At 34.3% G+C, this 16,718-nt stretch overlaps 1 long non-coding RNA gene across 1 annotated transcript in view; it reads left to right on the top strand.

The window, feature by feature from the left end:
• Nucleotides 1-16,362, top strand: part of LOC100612368 (uncharacterized) — a 564,878-nt gene extending 548,516 nt beyond the window's left edge. Inside the window, exons 6-7 of the long non-coding RNA XR_001715786.4 lie at nucleotides 8,088-8,141; nucleotides 16,290-16,362. This is a non-coding gene — a long non-coding RNA (uncharacterized LOC100612368). The remainder of the gene's footprint in view (nucleotides 1-8,087; nucleotides 8,142-16,289) is intronic.
• Nucleotides 16,363-16,718: the final 356 nt, after the last annotated feature.

Below are 16,718 nucleotides of genomic sequence, written 5' to 3'. Positions count from 1 at the left end.
TCATCTGCGAGAGCCTTCATCTTTATGTTAATTTCTGCATTGCTGCTGCGGGAGTCTTTGAAATGTACAAAAATATGCAAAGAAACCCTGACATTCAGAACATAAAACCTTCAGAAACCACACCAAAAAACAGTGTCTTGGATTAATCTGTTATTCACTGTTACAGTTAAAGTCAACCCTTTTATGCCATTGTTTTGAATTCCTTTCTTACATATAGTCATTCTCTTTTTAAAATTTTTATTACTATAGATATGTAGAAACAGGAGTTAGGACTGTTTTCTTTTTGAATCAGAAGTAGGTAAACACCGGTAAAGCTGAGAGTGTAGGGTGTGATTTAGTGTAGGTTAACATAGTGCAGAGGGTATTCTGCAATAAAATTTTAAATTAGGGGGAATATATTTACCGCCTGTCGTGTGTGTGGCTTATGAACTATAGGTTTGATATTTGGCAGAATGTGTAAGAACTGATAATTAGGTATGTGTGTGTAGGTAGTGACATTTGTTTAAAACAAAGTACTGTAAAACTGAATTCATTTATGCCTCTTACTTTGTTCAGCTTCTCATAGACAAGTAATAAAATATACCAATAATATCTCACTTTACAATAAGCTTTAATTATAGCGACACCTGATAAAATGCAGATGAGCTATCTGTTCAGGAGCTGTGTGAATTCTAATAAATAGAATTGGTTTTGTGTGTGTATGTCTGTGTGTGTGTGTGAGAGAGAAAGAGTGACAGAGACAGAGACATACATAATAGTGCTGAGATTTTTTGATGGTGGGTTTTTTTAATTTGCAAAATTTTATGGGCTCAGATTATATGTAATAAATTAGAAAAGGCTAGCACATAATTTGTCTTTATTTGATGTCTCAAAAAACTAAGAGAAGTAGTGCCATAGGAAAAAGAAAACTGATGACGTGTATTACTTTTTTATATTGCCATTTGAAAGCATTGTTTTTGTTTCACAAAATAATATTAATTTGAAAGCAAAAAGCATAAATGAATAAACCATTTGAAAAATTCCAAATGATGTATTCAGGAGTGTTTGCGAACCATTGTCCCTTTTCTGCCTTGGGGTGGAATCTAACCACTGTACTTAATTATGCCAGAAATTTCAAATGAAATCAAATGGAAGTCCTTTCCAAGTTAAAGGTAACCCAGAGAAGGCCTGAACTAAGGCCTTTTATCGTGCAAGGTTAGTGTTAGAGCAACTCTGATAATTTCTAGGTTTTTTTTTTTCTCTTTATTTCTGCTGTATCTCTCAGCAGAGGTTTATTACAATAAACTTGGATACTAAATGAGGCTTTATTAGTTAGGGTTGGGCAGAAAACCAGCTGTAACATAGTGACCCCGGGTAGGAAGCCAGACCAGAGTAATTAAGACATAACATGGTAATGGGGACAAATAATGAATACACTCAGTGACCTGATGCCGAGCCATGTCCCCTCTCAAGGCCTGTTTTTTTTTGTTTTGTTTTGTTTTGTTTTGTTTTTGCTTTTGCTTTTTTCCCCCTTTTAAATTAGTAGTTCTCCTGAATTGCCTTTTTATTACACTTCGGTACAGATGATCTCCAAAGTAGTAAAAATCGAGGAAAATATAGGCTAGTGTTGGAGAAACTTTAACGTTTAAAGACAATTCTGTTTATGTGATGTGATTCCTATCATTCGAGACCAGAGGTTGATGATCCTTTGCTCTTCATCATACAGCGTTTCTCTTACCTGGAGGAAGGCTAATTGAATAATATCCTGGGCCAAGCGTGCGTCTCTTCTGAAACGGTCGTATTCTGCTATATCTTTCTGGTTTCTTCCCTTGATGCTGACTCCTTTTGGTTTCTTCCCTTGATGCTGACTCCGTTTGGCCAAGAAAGAAGCCAACAGGGCTCCCCAAGGTCTCAGAAGGTGAGGAGGAACCTCACGATACTCTTTGTGCCACGTTAGACTACCCAATGGAAAGATTACAATAAGGCATCCTCTCCTCACAAACTCCTCAAGGAGTCTACATTGGAAGTCTGTGGACACTTCAGGACAAAACGGCTCTCCAGGAGTGTGCCTGCAGTTTTAAATAGTTCACAAAGTTTCCATGTGGACGCAACCTGACCTGTTCACCCACCCTCTTCAATACATTTGCGTTTGGAATAAGGATGTTTGCACTGGGAGATAAGAGCTTTATTTTTAAAATTTAAAAAACCTGACAATTGCTATGGCCGTCCAATCCTTTTAATAATACTTGCTCTCCTTCTGTTGAAATGTCATTGGTTAACACCTTTGCAAATCTTGAAGTTAAATGGGATCCTTACTCATAATTCCAAATCTGACACAGAGTAGGTACTTAACATAAACTTATTAACTAATTATCTGTCTGGGCATGTAAAGTGATGAATTAAGGCAATTATCCAAATAAAGGAGCCCAATAAAATGCAAAACAAATGTTCCAACAAAATCAAACAAAGCATCTATATTCCAGTAATGAATGTTTAAATATTTTGCTTTTTATTTTCTTGACTTTTAAGACTACTTACTTCAATTCTCCATTTGTTTATGTATCCCAACATAGCCAAAATATTCATGATACGTGATACACCTAAGAGAGATGTTTTTATTTTTTTGGCGGGACTTTAAATCATTTATACCTCAGTTTATTCTTGGTTGAAACAAAATCTTCACCAAGTTCCTCAAATAGTAAAGAATGACTAAGTAAATTCTAGCCTAATGTTAACAGAAGAAGAGCTATGAATGAGTCCATTACAGCTCTCTTAAGTTGTCCATTTGCTCGACTTCGGGTGTAAAGGTGTTTGTTTTTTTTTTTTTTTTTGGTTTGTTTGTTTTGTTTTGTTTTTTTCTGAAAAAATTGCCTAGCTGTTGTGAGGGAGCCATAGTATTCTCAAAAATGTGTCATTTTGTGTTATGAAAGCATTGGCATTTCTTTTGCCTTCTGTGAATCATATAGTAGTTGGCATCCTGAATTAATCAATACAAACATTCTGCATCTAATGACAATTTATTCTAGTGGGGTAAAAGTCCTGGGAAAAGTGAAAGAAAGAATTGCCCCTATTTGATTTTAAAACAACTCCTTTGGCTTCTCATCACATTGAGCAAAGGAGATATATTGTAGGATCACTGCTTTAAAAGCTTCTTTTTAAAAATTGATGTGTTTTAACAAATTAGATAAATAAGATACTTGTAATGGTACCTAACATTTTCTTCCTCAAGACCTTTAATATAGCATAGTTTTAGCTACAGCATAGTATTTAGATGAGTGATTTCAGGAAATTTCTAAGTTTTCTCTATATTTGCAGCTTATGCTTATTATTAGCATAATGTATAAAAAATTTAGCTCTTATGGAAAGAGGGTTTGCATCTGTCTTCTTTAATGGCTAGAGCAAACATTCATGCTTCAGAAGAAAGGACTATGGGTGTGGGTGGTGGGGAATGGCTACAGGAACTTTGCTTCTGTTTAACAAAACAGAATTTCTTATTCAACCTGAAAATAAATGCTTTATGATTTTTCTTTCCCTAATCCTTTCAATTTCTCCTGTTTTGCTGGGTTTTATTTAAAAGTCAGGCTCAGGAAATTCAGAGCTTTGAAGAAATAGTTTGCACATACTTTGAGTGAGTTAAGAAAGTTTTCCTCTTTCTGGTTTTAAAGTGAAGGTTAAAAAAAAAAAAAGACATCCCCACAAACTGGAAAGAGGTCCTTGGGCTAAGTCAGACTCCATCCACTGCTTAGCTGAAAACATAATGTAATCTAGAAATTTATAATGATAAAAGTTACATTTCCCCATCAGACCACTGTTAAAATTGCAAAAAAACCTGTGTATTAAGCACATAGAGATTGTCCCCTAGAGCATGTTACAGGTAACTTCGAATAAAGGCAATTGCTGCTGTGGTCTCAAAAGATGGGCAAGTGCTCTTTTCTTTGGAAGATATTAATGCCGATGCAGTAAACATTTTCGGAGCCACTTTCCCAGAGTGGAGTCCTTTGCTTGTTCCCCGTTCGTGCTCTTGCCTGTTCTTTGTGCTTGAAAAGAAGAAAACTGACAGCATATAAAGAATGGTGAATGGAAGATGGTCATAAATCAGAAAGAAGGAAGTGATTAGAGACAGACCTAGAAAACCATCTTCTTTCCCGATGACTGCCTTGTGAACTAAGAAAAAAATACATCTATTGGCTCCTAGAAGCATCGTGTATGAATGAGTATGCGTCTCATCTACCCTTTTTTTATATTTTCTAGCTTCTTAAAAAACACATTTTATTTTTAAAATTAAATAGAAGTTTTAGGTTTCTTTTAAAGGTAAATGGTGTTTCAAGGCATTCACATTAATCCATATCAAAGAATAATATACTTGGAAAGAAATTTAAAGATTATCTGGCAGAACATTTTCAAGGGATTTGGGAGGAAATCAACTATGTTTAGGTTTTGAGAGCATTTTGATCTATCTATCTAACACCTGTCTATTATATACATAAACATACATGTGTATATATGTATATATGTAATTAGTGTGTGTGTGAAAATTATAAGAATCGTCATGTACATCTAGCTTCTTATCTCCAGTGACTGCATGGAAAACAGCAGTGTGCACATAGTGGATACTGTTGGCAACTCCAGAACCACTTGCCACCCCTCTCCACCTACCTATGAGCTCTTAACACATTCCCTTGCCTTCTGGTTTCCAGTTGGGTTTAGGCAACAGAAGCATGAGCAGTACATTTGTAGGACAGGAGGGGAGTGAGTTGGAGTATTTACTCCCCTAGTCTTAATAGGCCACAATTTGTCAGTGGCTAGGATAATAGTATACTACAATCCATCTAATCATTCATTAAATAAACATTTGTTGAAGCCCACACCGTATCAGGTGTTGAGGACACAATAGAGGCCAAAGGCATGAGATCTCTGTTCACAAAGAACTTGTTTTAAAACAGTATCTTTTCTGATTGCTTTCATTTTTAATTATGACATATTTAAAAGATTTTGTGACTTACCTTTCACAGAAAAGTTTTTTTGTTTGTTTTTTTTTTTTGAGATGGAGTCTCTTTCTGTTGCCCAGGCTAGAGTGCAGTGACATGATCTCGGCTCACTGCAACCTCTGCCTCCTGGGTTCAACCGATTCTCCTGCCTCAGCCTCCCGAGTAGCTGGTACTACAGGCACACACCACCACGCCCGGCTAATTTTTTGCATTTTTAATAGAGATGGGTTTTCACTGTGTTAGCCAGGATGGTCTCAATCTCCTGACCTCATGATATGCCCGCCTTTGCCTCCCAAAGTGCTGGGATTACAGGCGTGAGCCACCACGCCTGGCCCGAAAAGGACCTTTTTTAAAAGAATTGGAACAAAAAATGTCAAAAGCAATCGTAAATGTTAGTAGTAATTTGATACATTGATGGCAAATAGATTGTATATACCAAGGAACTTGTTGCTTAAAAAGAAAAAAAAAAGAAAGTAAAATGAATTTTAGTTACTTTTCAATGAATATTTGAGTAGCCAGGATACCAAATGAATTAATAAAATATTAAAGCGAGGCGTGTAAGTTGGGAGATTATATTTCTTGTCCGGAATACTCTATACTGTGTGAAACACATGCATTGAACTAGGTTCTAGGATGAATTAAAAACTGCAGATGAGCTTTGTTTAACACTTTCAGGTTGTTTTGATGGAGGAAAGGAATTCATCATTCATAGGAGAACTTACTTGAGTTATAGATTTGACAACTAAGACTGAATATACATAGTGATAAAACATCTGCTCAAGTATTGTCAAAAGCTCAGTCAATTTTGTGAAGAAATCAGTCAAGCCTGTTGCTTGGTGGCATGTAGACAAAACCACCAACTGATCGACTGAGTTTTTCACTTTTGAATGGGTTGTTTGGCATCTTGTAGACCCAGCCTATGATTATACTGCCATCTGTATTCTTTCTTACATCAGGCTTATTTCAGCCACAACTTATACATGCTGTTTTGAGAAGAACTAGTCAATATTTTGGTTTGTCTTTAGCTATAAGAGCGCCGTAGACAGTCTTGCGTGAACTTGGCTCTGCCTTGCTAATTCTCTGTCAGTTCTGGCAGCTATAGGAATTTAAGTTCATGATGTAGATATTTGGATTCCCCTCAAAATAAAAATAAAATATGTAAAATAAAATCTTAAAATAGGCTGCTTTCCTTTGACAAAAATACCCAAATTCCTAGAAATGGCCAGCCATAGTCAATATGTGTATATATATGAGAGTATAATTTTAATGTAAAAACAATACAAACAGAATAGAATATTTTGAAGTTAACAATTGCTCATGTTATCTTAGTTCTCAAACTACATGAAGCAATTGAATAAATCTTCCTTTTCCAAATTCAACTGTTCATAAATGCTTTTGCAACTCTAAGATACTATGTGAGGCTGGTAGAATTGTTCACTCAAATTTGGAAAATAAAATATTACATGTTTTTTGTTTTGTTTTGTTTTGTTTTTTTACTAGCACTATCACAACTTGCACTCTCAAAATGTTACAATGACTACTGGGACCCATTATTTTTTCCAAACATCTAGGCTTAAAAAAGAGTGAAAGTTTGAGCTTTGGAAGGCAATGAATCATGAATGAGCTTTTGCATAACCTTCAAACTGCCCTCCGATTTTAATAGGCGAGAGCTGCATTGAAACATGTTTCTCTGTACATACACCTGAATCAATAGTATCTTGTCTTTGTTTTGTCTTTTTTTTGTTGTTTAATGAAAGTTGGAAAAGTGATAAATCAAAGCAAATGAGGAAGAAATATGTAATTTTTATTTGATCAAGTATTAGAGTGGGCAGATTTAGGTTTTGTGGACCCTGAAATGTATACAATGTGGGAAACCCATTTTTTAATAATATATAAAATTATAATTAAAACATTGAACACAAAAGTGAATGTTTATTTAAATGAGAGGAAAAAGGTCTTTGGAAGGAAGATGCTTAAATCAGGGAACCTAAAACTTGAATTTCGTTAGTTTTACAATACAGCTAATGATGAAATAACAGAACAACAACAATAAAAAAAATACCTGGAGTTTGAGGCATGAAAATAATTTGTCACAAAGATATGATTTATGATATCTTACATTTAAAAATCTTTTGAGTACCCATCATTCATAAATAACACTTATATAGGGTCATCTGGGCTTTTTTTTCCCGTTGTTCCGGTAGAATCTGAGTTAGCTGACTCTTATTATCTTATAAAACATTTTAGAATCACTAAGTAATGACCCTTTAAACACAAGGAGACAGGAGCATATTACCGGAAGAACTGTGCTGCCCTTAGAGGAACTGTAAAGGAATAACTGAGGGCTGAGAGGCCACAGATTTTTGCCTGATGTGTTATCGGCATAGTCAGTTTACAGATAAGTAAAATTAAACCCAGAGAGGAAAGGCAACTTGCCCAACTTCCCACAACCACTAATGGCAGAGGTGAGTTTAGAAGCTGGACCTCTGGACAGCCAATCCAGAGCCATGCCCACTAAGTCTGACTCCACATCAACCTCCCATCTTCAGTTTTTTTTCACTGAGACCACTAAACAACCTCATAGTTGTAGTCACCACTTCTGCTCTCCAGACTAGCACTCTTAGAACTACCTGGTGAATTGGAGTGTCTCCTTTTAGGTTGATGTGGTACATGTCAAGTTTGTATCAACCTTCTGAAAATATTATGGTATTTACACTTACTTTCTCTGACCACTAAAACCACTTGTGGCTGCATTGCATTCTGGCAGTTGTGAGTAATGTGATTAGCACAAACCCAGGTACATGATTCTCTCTTTTAAAATATTGCTTCCAGTTATTTCTTTTATTCACTCAGACAGACGTGGTATAGGATTCTTGCAACTGTTTTTCTAGCAATTTAACAGAAATTATCTGTCTTATGAAAAGCAACTAAAAATACTGGTTTAATATAAAAATACATAGCATATCAATGATATGGTAAGAAATTTAGCAGTTTGCAGATGTCAAAAACTAAGTGAAAGTACAAACCCAGAGAGCCAAGCAAAACAGTGAGTATGATTTGTGTTCTTAGGGTACTCATCAAACCAAGAAGAACTTGAGTTTTCTTTTCACATCTTCACAGGTCACAGGAGATGGAGGACTAGTACCCACGAGGGAAGGAGATGACATCTCATAGGTAACCCTCCCCATAGATCTGGGACCCCAAACAGCCATCCTCTCAACGTAAATAGAAATGTCACCTTCCCCTAAGGGATCAGCAAGACAAATTGCTCTTCTCCAGCCTTGACCAGAAGAAAAAACTCTTCTCCGGAAATTCATACTACAAGCCAGTCTTCACTGGCTAGGTTTGCAGATAGAGTCCACAGCACTTGGGTGTGCTCAAATAAAACTAAAAGCGTGCATTTAATTAAAGTGATGCTGAATCAATAGGCTCTCCAGGCACGTAGCAGAGGCAAATGCAAATCCTATCTAAAGGAACCTCTTTTCAATCTAAGCCTCAGTAAATTTGCATAAACAAAGTACTAAAGAATATGAATTCAAGTTCAATCACAAAACATACAAACAAAACAGTAAAAAACATGAGCAAGGATAATGTGAGCCACAAACTTCCTACTTTAGAAACATATTTAAAAAGAGTATGGGATAAAGAGGTTTAGCATATCTAATGAATTAAAATAGGGGATACAAATGAGTAAAAAAGAGGAGTCACCATAAAAATGACCAAGCAGGTATAAAAATAACCAAAGAGATCAATGGAAGAGACACTATAATAATTGAAATTAAAAACTTAATACCAACCTTCTAGATTAGATTAGATATAGATAAAAAGAGAATTCATAACCTGGATTATATTTCCGAAGAAATTATCTGAAATGCAGTATAGAGAGACAAAGACATAGAAAACATCGCAGAGTTATTAACAGATATGGAGGATAGAGTGAAAAAATCTAAGGCATGTATGTACTTGGAGTTTTTGTAAGAGAAGAGGTAAGCAGCATGTGAAAATAAAATGGCTGACAATTTAAAAATATTAATTAACAACATCCATCCTCAGATTAAAAAAAAACCAAGTAGGATAAATGTAACCATCCACATTTAAATATATAATAATGAAAATGGATATCACCAAAGATAAAGAGATGATTTTAAAATCAGACAGAAAAGACAAATTATCTAAGCATGATGATTAAAATAACAGTTGACTTATTAGTGGCAACAGAAGACAAAGAGAATAGAGTAAAATTTTCAGAGTATAGAAAGAAAATAATTGTTGAATCTAGAATTCAATATTCCACAAATATTTTTTAAGAATAAGGGGGAAATAAAGATATTTTCATCAAAGAAGTCTGAGATGCAAGGAAGAATGATGATCAAAGAAAGTAATAAATATGTTTGTAATCAAAGCAAACATTGACTATATAAAACAATAATTGCCACTTTTAAGTTTATGAAAGAAAAAAGTAAGATAAAATAAAAATACATAAAGCAATAGTGCTTAAAGGGAAAATATTATTAGAGTTATAGTGTTCTAACATCATTGATTTGTTCAGGAGGGTGAAGATAATGATTAGCTTTACAATTTCATAAGTTAGCCTGCGTGTTAAGATTCCTAGAGCAGTCACTAAGAGAAATGAAAGAGTGTTAAGTAAAAAGAAAAAACAGAATGAGAAAACATATTCAGTTAATTCAAAAGAAAAAAAAAATAGAGCAAAAACAAGTATAGAAAAGGTAGGACAAATTTCAGTTTGAAATAAGGTAGAAATAAACCTAAATATACCAGTAATTATAAGAAATGTAAATGATTAAATAATCCAGTGAATGACAAAGAAACATATATAACACACAAAAATGTAAATAGGTTGAATATGAAAGGATAGGGAAAGGTATCTCATCAAATACTTTCCAAAAACAGAAAAGAAAAACAAAAGATGTAAGTACAGCTTGATTACTAGACATTAAGCTAAAAAGGATTACTCAGATTTAAAAGGTAACTGTGTAATAATAAATGATTCAATTCACATGGAAAATATAAAATTTTAAAATGTTTGTCTCCTAAAACACATAAAGCAAAATCTTTTCCTCTAAAATAGATAAGGCAAAAATGAAGACAAACAAGAATAAATTTATTATCATATTGAAACATTTTAACAATGCCTATCGCTAACTGAGAAAAATAAATCAGTAAGATTTGGAATTGAACCAGGTGTAGTGGCTCATGTCTGTGATACTAACACTTTGAGAGACCGAGGCAGGAGGATCACTTGAGCTCAGGAGTTCAAGATCAACCTGGGCAACATAGAGACACTTTGTCTCTACAAAAAAAATTTTAAAAATTAGTCAGTCATGGTGGTACGCGCCTGTAGTCTCAGCTACTTGGGTGGCTGACATAGGAGGATAACTTGAGCACAGCATATAGAGGCTTCAGTGGACCATGTTTGTGTGACTACGCTCTAGCCTGGGCAACAGAGCGAGACCCTGTCTCAAAAAAAAAAAAAAAAAGATGAAATTAAAAGACAATTTGCAAGCTTGATCTAATGAACATAAAAAGAAGAAGATTCATATTTTTCTTTTCTTTTTCAAAATTTAAAGCTCAATCTCAAATGTATATCATCACCACATAATTCTGCAAGAATCTCTAAAAATACACAGCCTTGTTTGTGCATGACTGAAACCAAAATTATGCCTGATAAAATTATGAATGATTTCTTGGTATTATCCAAAATCCAATTCATACCATATGAAAATGGTCATGATTGTTTAAATGTATTTTCCACTTGGTTTATTGGAAATACAATCCAAACAATTGCCTTCCTCTTTACTTATTCCCTTTTTTCATCAGGCCACTGAGTGGTGGAAGAACTTGGGTCAGTTCTAAAAAATGTCTCACATTCTCGATTTGTCTGATTGCTTCATTGTGGTTAAAGGAATTAACTCATTCCTTTGTCTCCTGTATTCTCTATAAATGGAATTTAACCCTGAACTTGATTAGATTCCCTTTCAATTTGGGAGTCTTGGTTGCGGGGAGTACTTAATATTACACCACAACCAGATGACACCACACTTGATTGTCCCTCTGTTTGTAATGCGAAGATTGATCATTTGGTTCATTTGGTCATTGCCTGATCCCTTCACTCTTAAGTTCTCCATCAAGCTGGGTGTGGTGTTGCACTTGAAGTCCTAGCTTCTTGGGCAGCTGAGGCAGGAGGATCACTTGAACTCAGGAGTTTGAATCCAGCCAGGACAACATAGTGAGATACCATCTCTTTAAAAAAGAAAAAAACAAAAAGTAAAAAATAAATAAATAAATTCTCCATCAATCTTTCTCTTAATAGTGTCATCCATGATGACCATTGTCTAAATCCATTATTTCATTAGGTTTTTCAAAATGACATTTTTTATTTTCAAGTACATGGAGAATATTTGCGAAAATTGAAAATATTTTGCTATAAAGCAAGGATCCAAACATTAATGTATATTCAAGAATTTGTATCATACAGACCACTTTGTCTTGTCACTGTGAAATTCAAATGAGATTTTTTAGAAAGATAACTTGAAAAATGTCAATACTTTAAAATTCTATTTTAGTCAACTTTAAACATAATATGAAAAAATGTATAAGCAAATTTCATTTTTGAGCTAAAATTAAAAATTTCTAATCAAAATATTGGAACACTGACATATAGAAATGTGTAATAAAGTGGAATTCTTTTCAGGGGGAAGATTGATTAAACGTTAAGAAAATCACATAATTCAGTTTACCAACCTAAGAGATAAATGGGAAAAAAAGATGGCATGATTATATTAATAGAGGAAGTAAAAGCCTTCAATAAACTAAACAGCCATTCATATTTTTTAAAGAAAGAAAACATAAAAGAAAAGCACTTAGCAAAGTAAAGAGAAAGGGAAATTGTATTAATCTGATAAATAGTAACCTACAAAACCTAGTACTTTACAGTACTATGGTGAAAGAGTTGGCTTTAACATCATAAAAATCACAAGGGTGTCTGCATCAGCAATTCTGTCTGACATTATATTGTGTGTCTTAGCTAGTGCAGTAAGGGAAGAAAAATAAAGAAAAGGTATAGAAGAGGCTATATGATGTAACATTTAAGGGTTGGACCAGACTGCCTGGATTTAAATCATTTCTCTATTGCTTACAAATTAAGTAATGAACAAGCTTAACAAGCTTAGTAGCTAAGTATTTTATTCTATATGTGCTTCAGTTTCCATAATGGAAATAATAATACCTACCTGATGGGAGGTTATTAATGTTAAATTAGTTAATATTTGTAAGTGCTCAAAATAGTGTCTGACATGGGAGGGAAACAACACACACTGGAACCTGTCAGGGAGTGTGGGGAAAGGGAGAGCATCAGAAATAATAGCTAACAGATGCTGGGTTTAATACCTTGGTAAGGGGTTGATCTGTGTAGCAAACCACCATGGCACACATTTACCTATGTAACAAACCAGCACATCCTGCACATGTACCCTGGAACTTAAAATAAAAGTTGAAGAAAACAAACAAACAAACAGAAAATACACCAATAAAAATAAAAGTGGAATCACTAAAAAAAATGAAATAGTGTCTGAGACATGATAGGTACTATATGTGCCTATTAAATCAGTATAATAGAAAGAAAAAAGGAATTACTAGTCACAGATGATAAGACTATGTAGAAAACTCAATAGCAATATAATATATTAGAATAAATTAGATGGTAAAGCAGGTGTGTTTAATACAAAATCAACACATAAAATTAGTAATTTGCTACATACAAATAAGTAATGTTGAAAAACACATTTTAAAACAGATAAATTTTACCATGACATAAAAAAATCAGGTGCCTAGTAATAATTATAACAAAATGTACATATGCTATTTGTGGAAAAATAAAGCTTTATTGAAAGAAAATAAGAAAATCTAAATAAACAGAATTATACCATGTTCATGGATAGGAAAATTCAGTAGTATAAAGATGTTAATTTTTCCTAAATTGATTTACCGAATTGTGGCAGATGATTTTTTTCTAATATGGACATAGCCAGATTAGAAAGTTGGGGGTGTGTGTGTCTATGTTCATCCCCTTGAATTTGATGAGCTATGGTAGAAACAATAATATTTGGTACTAAGGCTAGGTCATAACTATTGATGTGATTTCTGCCTGTTCCTCTTGGGACTCTTATTTGTTCCAGAAATCTGGTCTCATTGTCATGAGAAAGTAGAGAAATCACATGGAAAGGATACGTGAAGCAGTTTTGAACAACAGCCCTAACTGAAGTTCCAGCTGACATCAGCTTTCACTTCCAGATATATGAACAAATTATATATATGGCCACCATTAGACAAGAGCCACATGAGAGACCCTCAAGAAAGAACTGCCTAATTCATCTCAGTTAACCCCCAGAACTGTGAAATATAATAAATAAAAATGATTCTTTTATGTCATTAAATTTAGAGTGATTTATAACAAAACAATACATACTTAGAATGAGTCAAATTATTCTACTTAAAATTCCTACTTTTTTTTTTAACTTGCAAGCTAATTCTAAAATGATAGATACACCTAAAAAAGAAAGACAAAGTGAGGGGTCTTTCCTTTTCAGACATCAAAATTTATAATAAACTAAAAAATAAGTTAGGTGATATTGCCATAGGGATAGACAAATAGATTAATTGAACAGAAGAAAAAATTACACTGAAATCTAGCAGTAATGATGTGGAATTTTTTTCCAGAGGAAAGAATTAATAAACAAGGTTTACATATAGAAGCTAACTTAATTTATTGGCATGAAAATTAGAAGGGAAAGAACAGACTTTAATGACTGGTGCTGAGGAAAGAAAGCAATTATCCAATAAGAGTGCTTTATAACATTTAGAAGATGATACAAAAGAAAAACATTTACCTAAAGCTGTTCAATGAATGTATGTTGAATGATTAAAGTTACTATAAGATTCCCTTATGAAGTTTTATTTAAATTTATTATATTTTATCTGCCCAGCTTTTCTTGTGGCATAATTGTTACCAGAAAGGTGCCCAAATCCAGACCCCAAGAGAGGGTTCTTGTTTCTCATGCAAGAAAGAATTCAGGGCGAGTCCATAGAGTAAAGTGAAAGCAAGTTTATTAAGAAAGTAAAGGAGCAGCCCCGAGGGCTCCTGGTTGCCCATATTTATGGTTATTTCTTGATGATATGCAAAACAAGGCATGGATTATTCATGCCTCCCCTTTTTAGACCATATAGGGTAACGTCCTGATGTTGCCATGGCAACTGTAAACTGTCATGGTGCTGGTGGGAGTGTGGCAGTGAGGATGCCCAGAGGTCACTCTCGTAGCCGTCTTAGTTTGGGTGGGTTTGGGCTGGGTTCTTTACTGCAACTTGTTTTGTCAGCAAGGTCTTTATAACTTGTATCTTGTGCTGACCTCATGTCTCATCCTGTAACGTAGAATGCCTGTCTGGGAATGCAACCCAGTAGGTTTCAGCCATATTTTACCTAGCTCCTATTCAAGATGGAGTTGCTCTGGTTAAAACGCCTCTGACATAATGGTTTAATTTTTCAAAGTATAGAATTATAACAGTTATCACAATATTTTAAACTTGGAAGTAGGAACTTCCTAATACTAAAAAAAATAAAAATAAAAATAAAAAATCTATTGTCCCTGTGGTTTGGACACAATATATCTTGGTTTTATTAGAGTCAATAATAAATACTATTGTCTAATAACTTATACTCAAACTCATAGTAATTTAGCTTATAAATTCAGAGTGTCACTTTTAAAAAGTTAAGTGGTCAAATGATGTTAATATTTTAGGTGTACACTCTTATGTGGAAGTAGGAGGTTTATTATTATCCTGCCTATATATAAGTCCTTCAAGCAATGAAGGAATGAAGAGTTTGCTGTGCCTTTAATTTTGGCCACTCACTAAATGATGATGCTTCATAAGGGAATTCCTAGTGTGCTCTTCCACTCAATACAAACATAAAAACAATTTCAGTTGCAGAAAATGGGAGGACAGTGGAGTACTACTTATCCACTGAACTCCATTACCATCTATAGCTGCTTTGAATAATTGACCTCACTTTTTTTTCTTTTTGCCAGAATTAGTTGGATAAATGCCTTAGTTTTCCATTTTACTTAATCTGTGTAGACAGAGCCAAAGAATCCCTCCTCCGCCAAACACAAGCTTTCCCACTGCACAAATGATGCTAATGCCCTTGATTGGCATGACACAGCACTCTAAACCATTTGCCTCCAGTGAATTCATCAAGCAAGAATGTCTGAAAGCAGAGTAACTCCTCTGTTTAAACACTTAAATGCACAGCAAATAACTGCTCGCCTTTTTTTCTTCACTAGTCTGCTGTCTCATGGAGCAGTGTATTATTACAGATAATCTACAATGAATAAAGGACAAAGCATTCTGTATTCAAAATATACACGCATTTGCCAAGTTTACTGAACCTGTGATTTTTCAAAATAAAAGATACAATATTTATTTGAAAAATGATATAATTAAGAGGGGCTTACTACAGAGCAGCAACTACACAATGCTATATAACCAAACCATAACACCAATAAACAAGTTTTGCAGACAGACACCTCTTGTCAGTAAGATTAGTTGAACTCAAAATAATGCCAGGAAACCTCTTTCATGCTTCAACAGAACATAATTTGTTTCAAGTAATGATGACTAGTTATGTATAATTATCTGATTATTGGGGAAAAAACTTGCCTAAACAACTTTGGTGTGCTGCATTATAAGGTTTCATTTAGTCTCTGAATTATTTAATGTTTATGTAGTTCTGAAACAAACTGCACAATTCAAAATCAATTAAAACATTTGCCCAGATCCCCCATAACTTGTAAATTGGCATGACATGGTAGGATACATATTAAGTTGGAAGTTTTTTTGGAAACTAGTGGAGGCTTCAAAAACTAATGAGGTTTTCCAGAAGAGAATAGTTTATAAATCATCAGTCAATAAAAATGATTCATGAAATTATATCAATTTTAATATAAAACAGCATAATTCTTATCTCATGTAGGTAGACTTTTAAGATGTATGAGAAAGTGAATTGCTTATACCGTGTAAATGAAAATAATCATTCAGTGTCTAGCACAGTCTTTCAAATCAGGAAAAATATTTAGATTCATACACACAAAATTTTTAGTCATTGTTATTCTTCCAGGTTACTTGGAAACACAATGAATTAAACTAATGTTATTTTCTATTCAACTGGCATAAATTAACTTTGCTTCTTGGAACAATTTATTTTGAATACTTGCCCAATGAGTTAAAATGCTAAATATTTTTTCTTCCTAGGTGACGTCCTAGTCCCCTATGGTGGGAAGAAGGAAAGAACTTAATCTTCCCATTTATCAGGGAAAAAAAGGTTTGTTATTGTATTTAAACAATTTCTTTTTCTTTTTCTTTTTTTTTGGTGATAAGGTCTCGCTCTGTCGACCAGGCTGGAGTGTAGTGTCATCATCAAAGCTCACTGCAGACTTGACCCCCTGTCCCTCTTCAGCCTTCTGAGAAGCTAGGACTACAGGCACATGCCATCATGCTCAGGTTTTTTTTTTTTTTTTTTTTTTTTTGAGACAGAGTCTCGCTCTGTCCCCCAGGCTGCAGTGCAGTTGTGCGATCTCGGCTCACTGCAACTTCCGCCTCCTGGGTTCACACCATTTGCCTGCCTCAGCCTCCCGAGTAGCTGGGACTACAGGCGCACACCGCCACACCCAGCTAATTTTT

Source organism: Pan troglodytes, chromosome 12 (assembly GCF_028858775.2).
Source record: "Pan troglodytes isolate AG18354 chromosome 12, NHGRI_mPanTro3-v2.0_pri, whole genome shotgun sequence".
In the NCBI taxonomy this organism is placed as follows: domain Eukaryota; kingdom Metazoa; phylum Chordata; class Mammalia; order Primates; family Hominidae; genus Pan; species Pan troglodytes.
The sequence above is the reverse complement of the archived record's forward strand: the minus strand, read 5'-3'. Positions and strand labels throughout refer to the sequence as shown.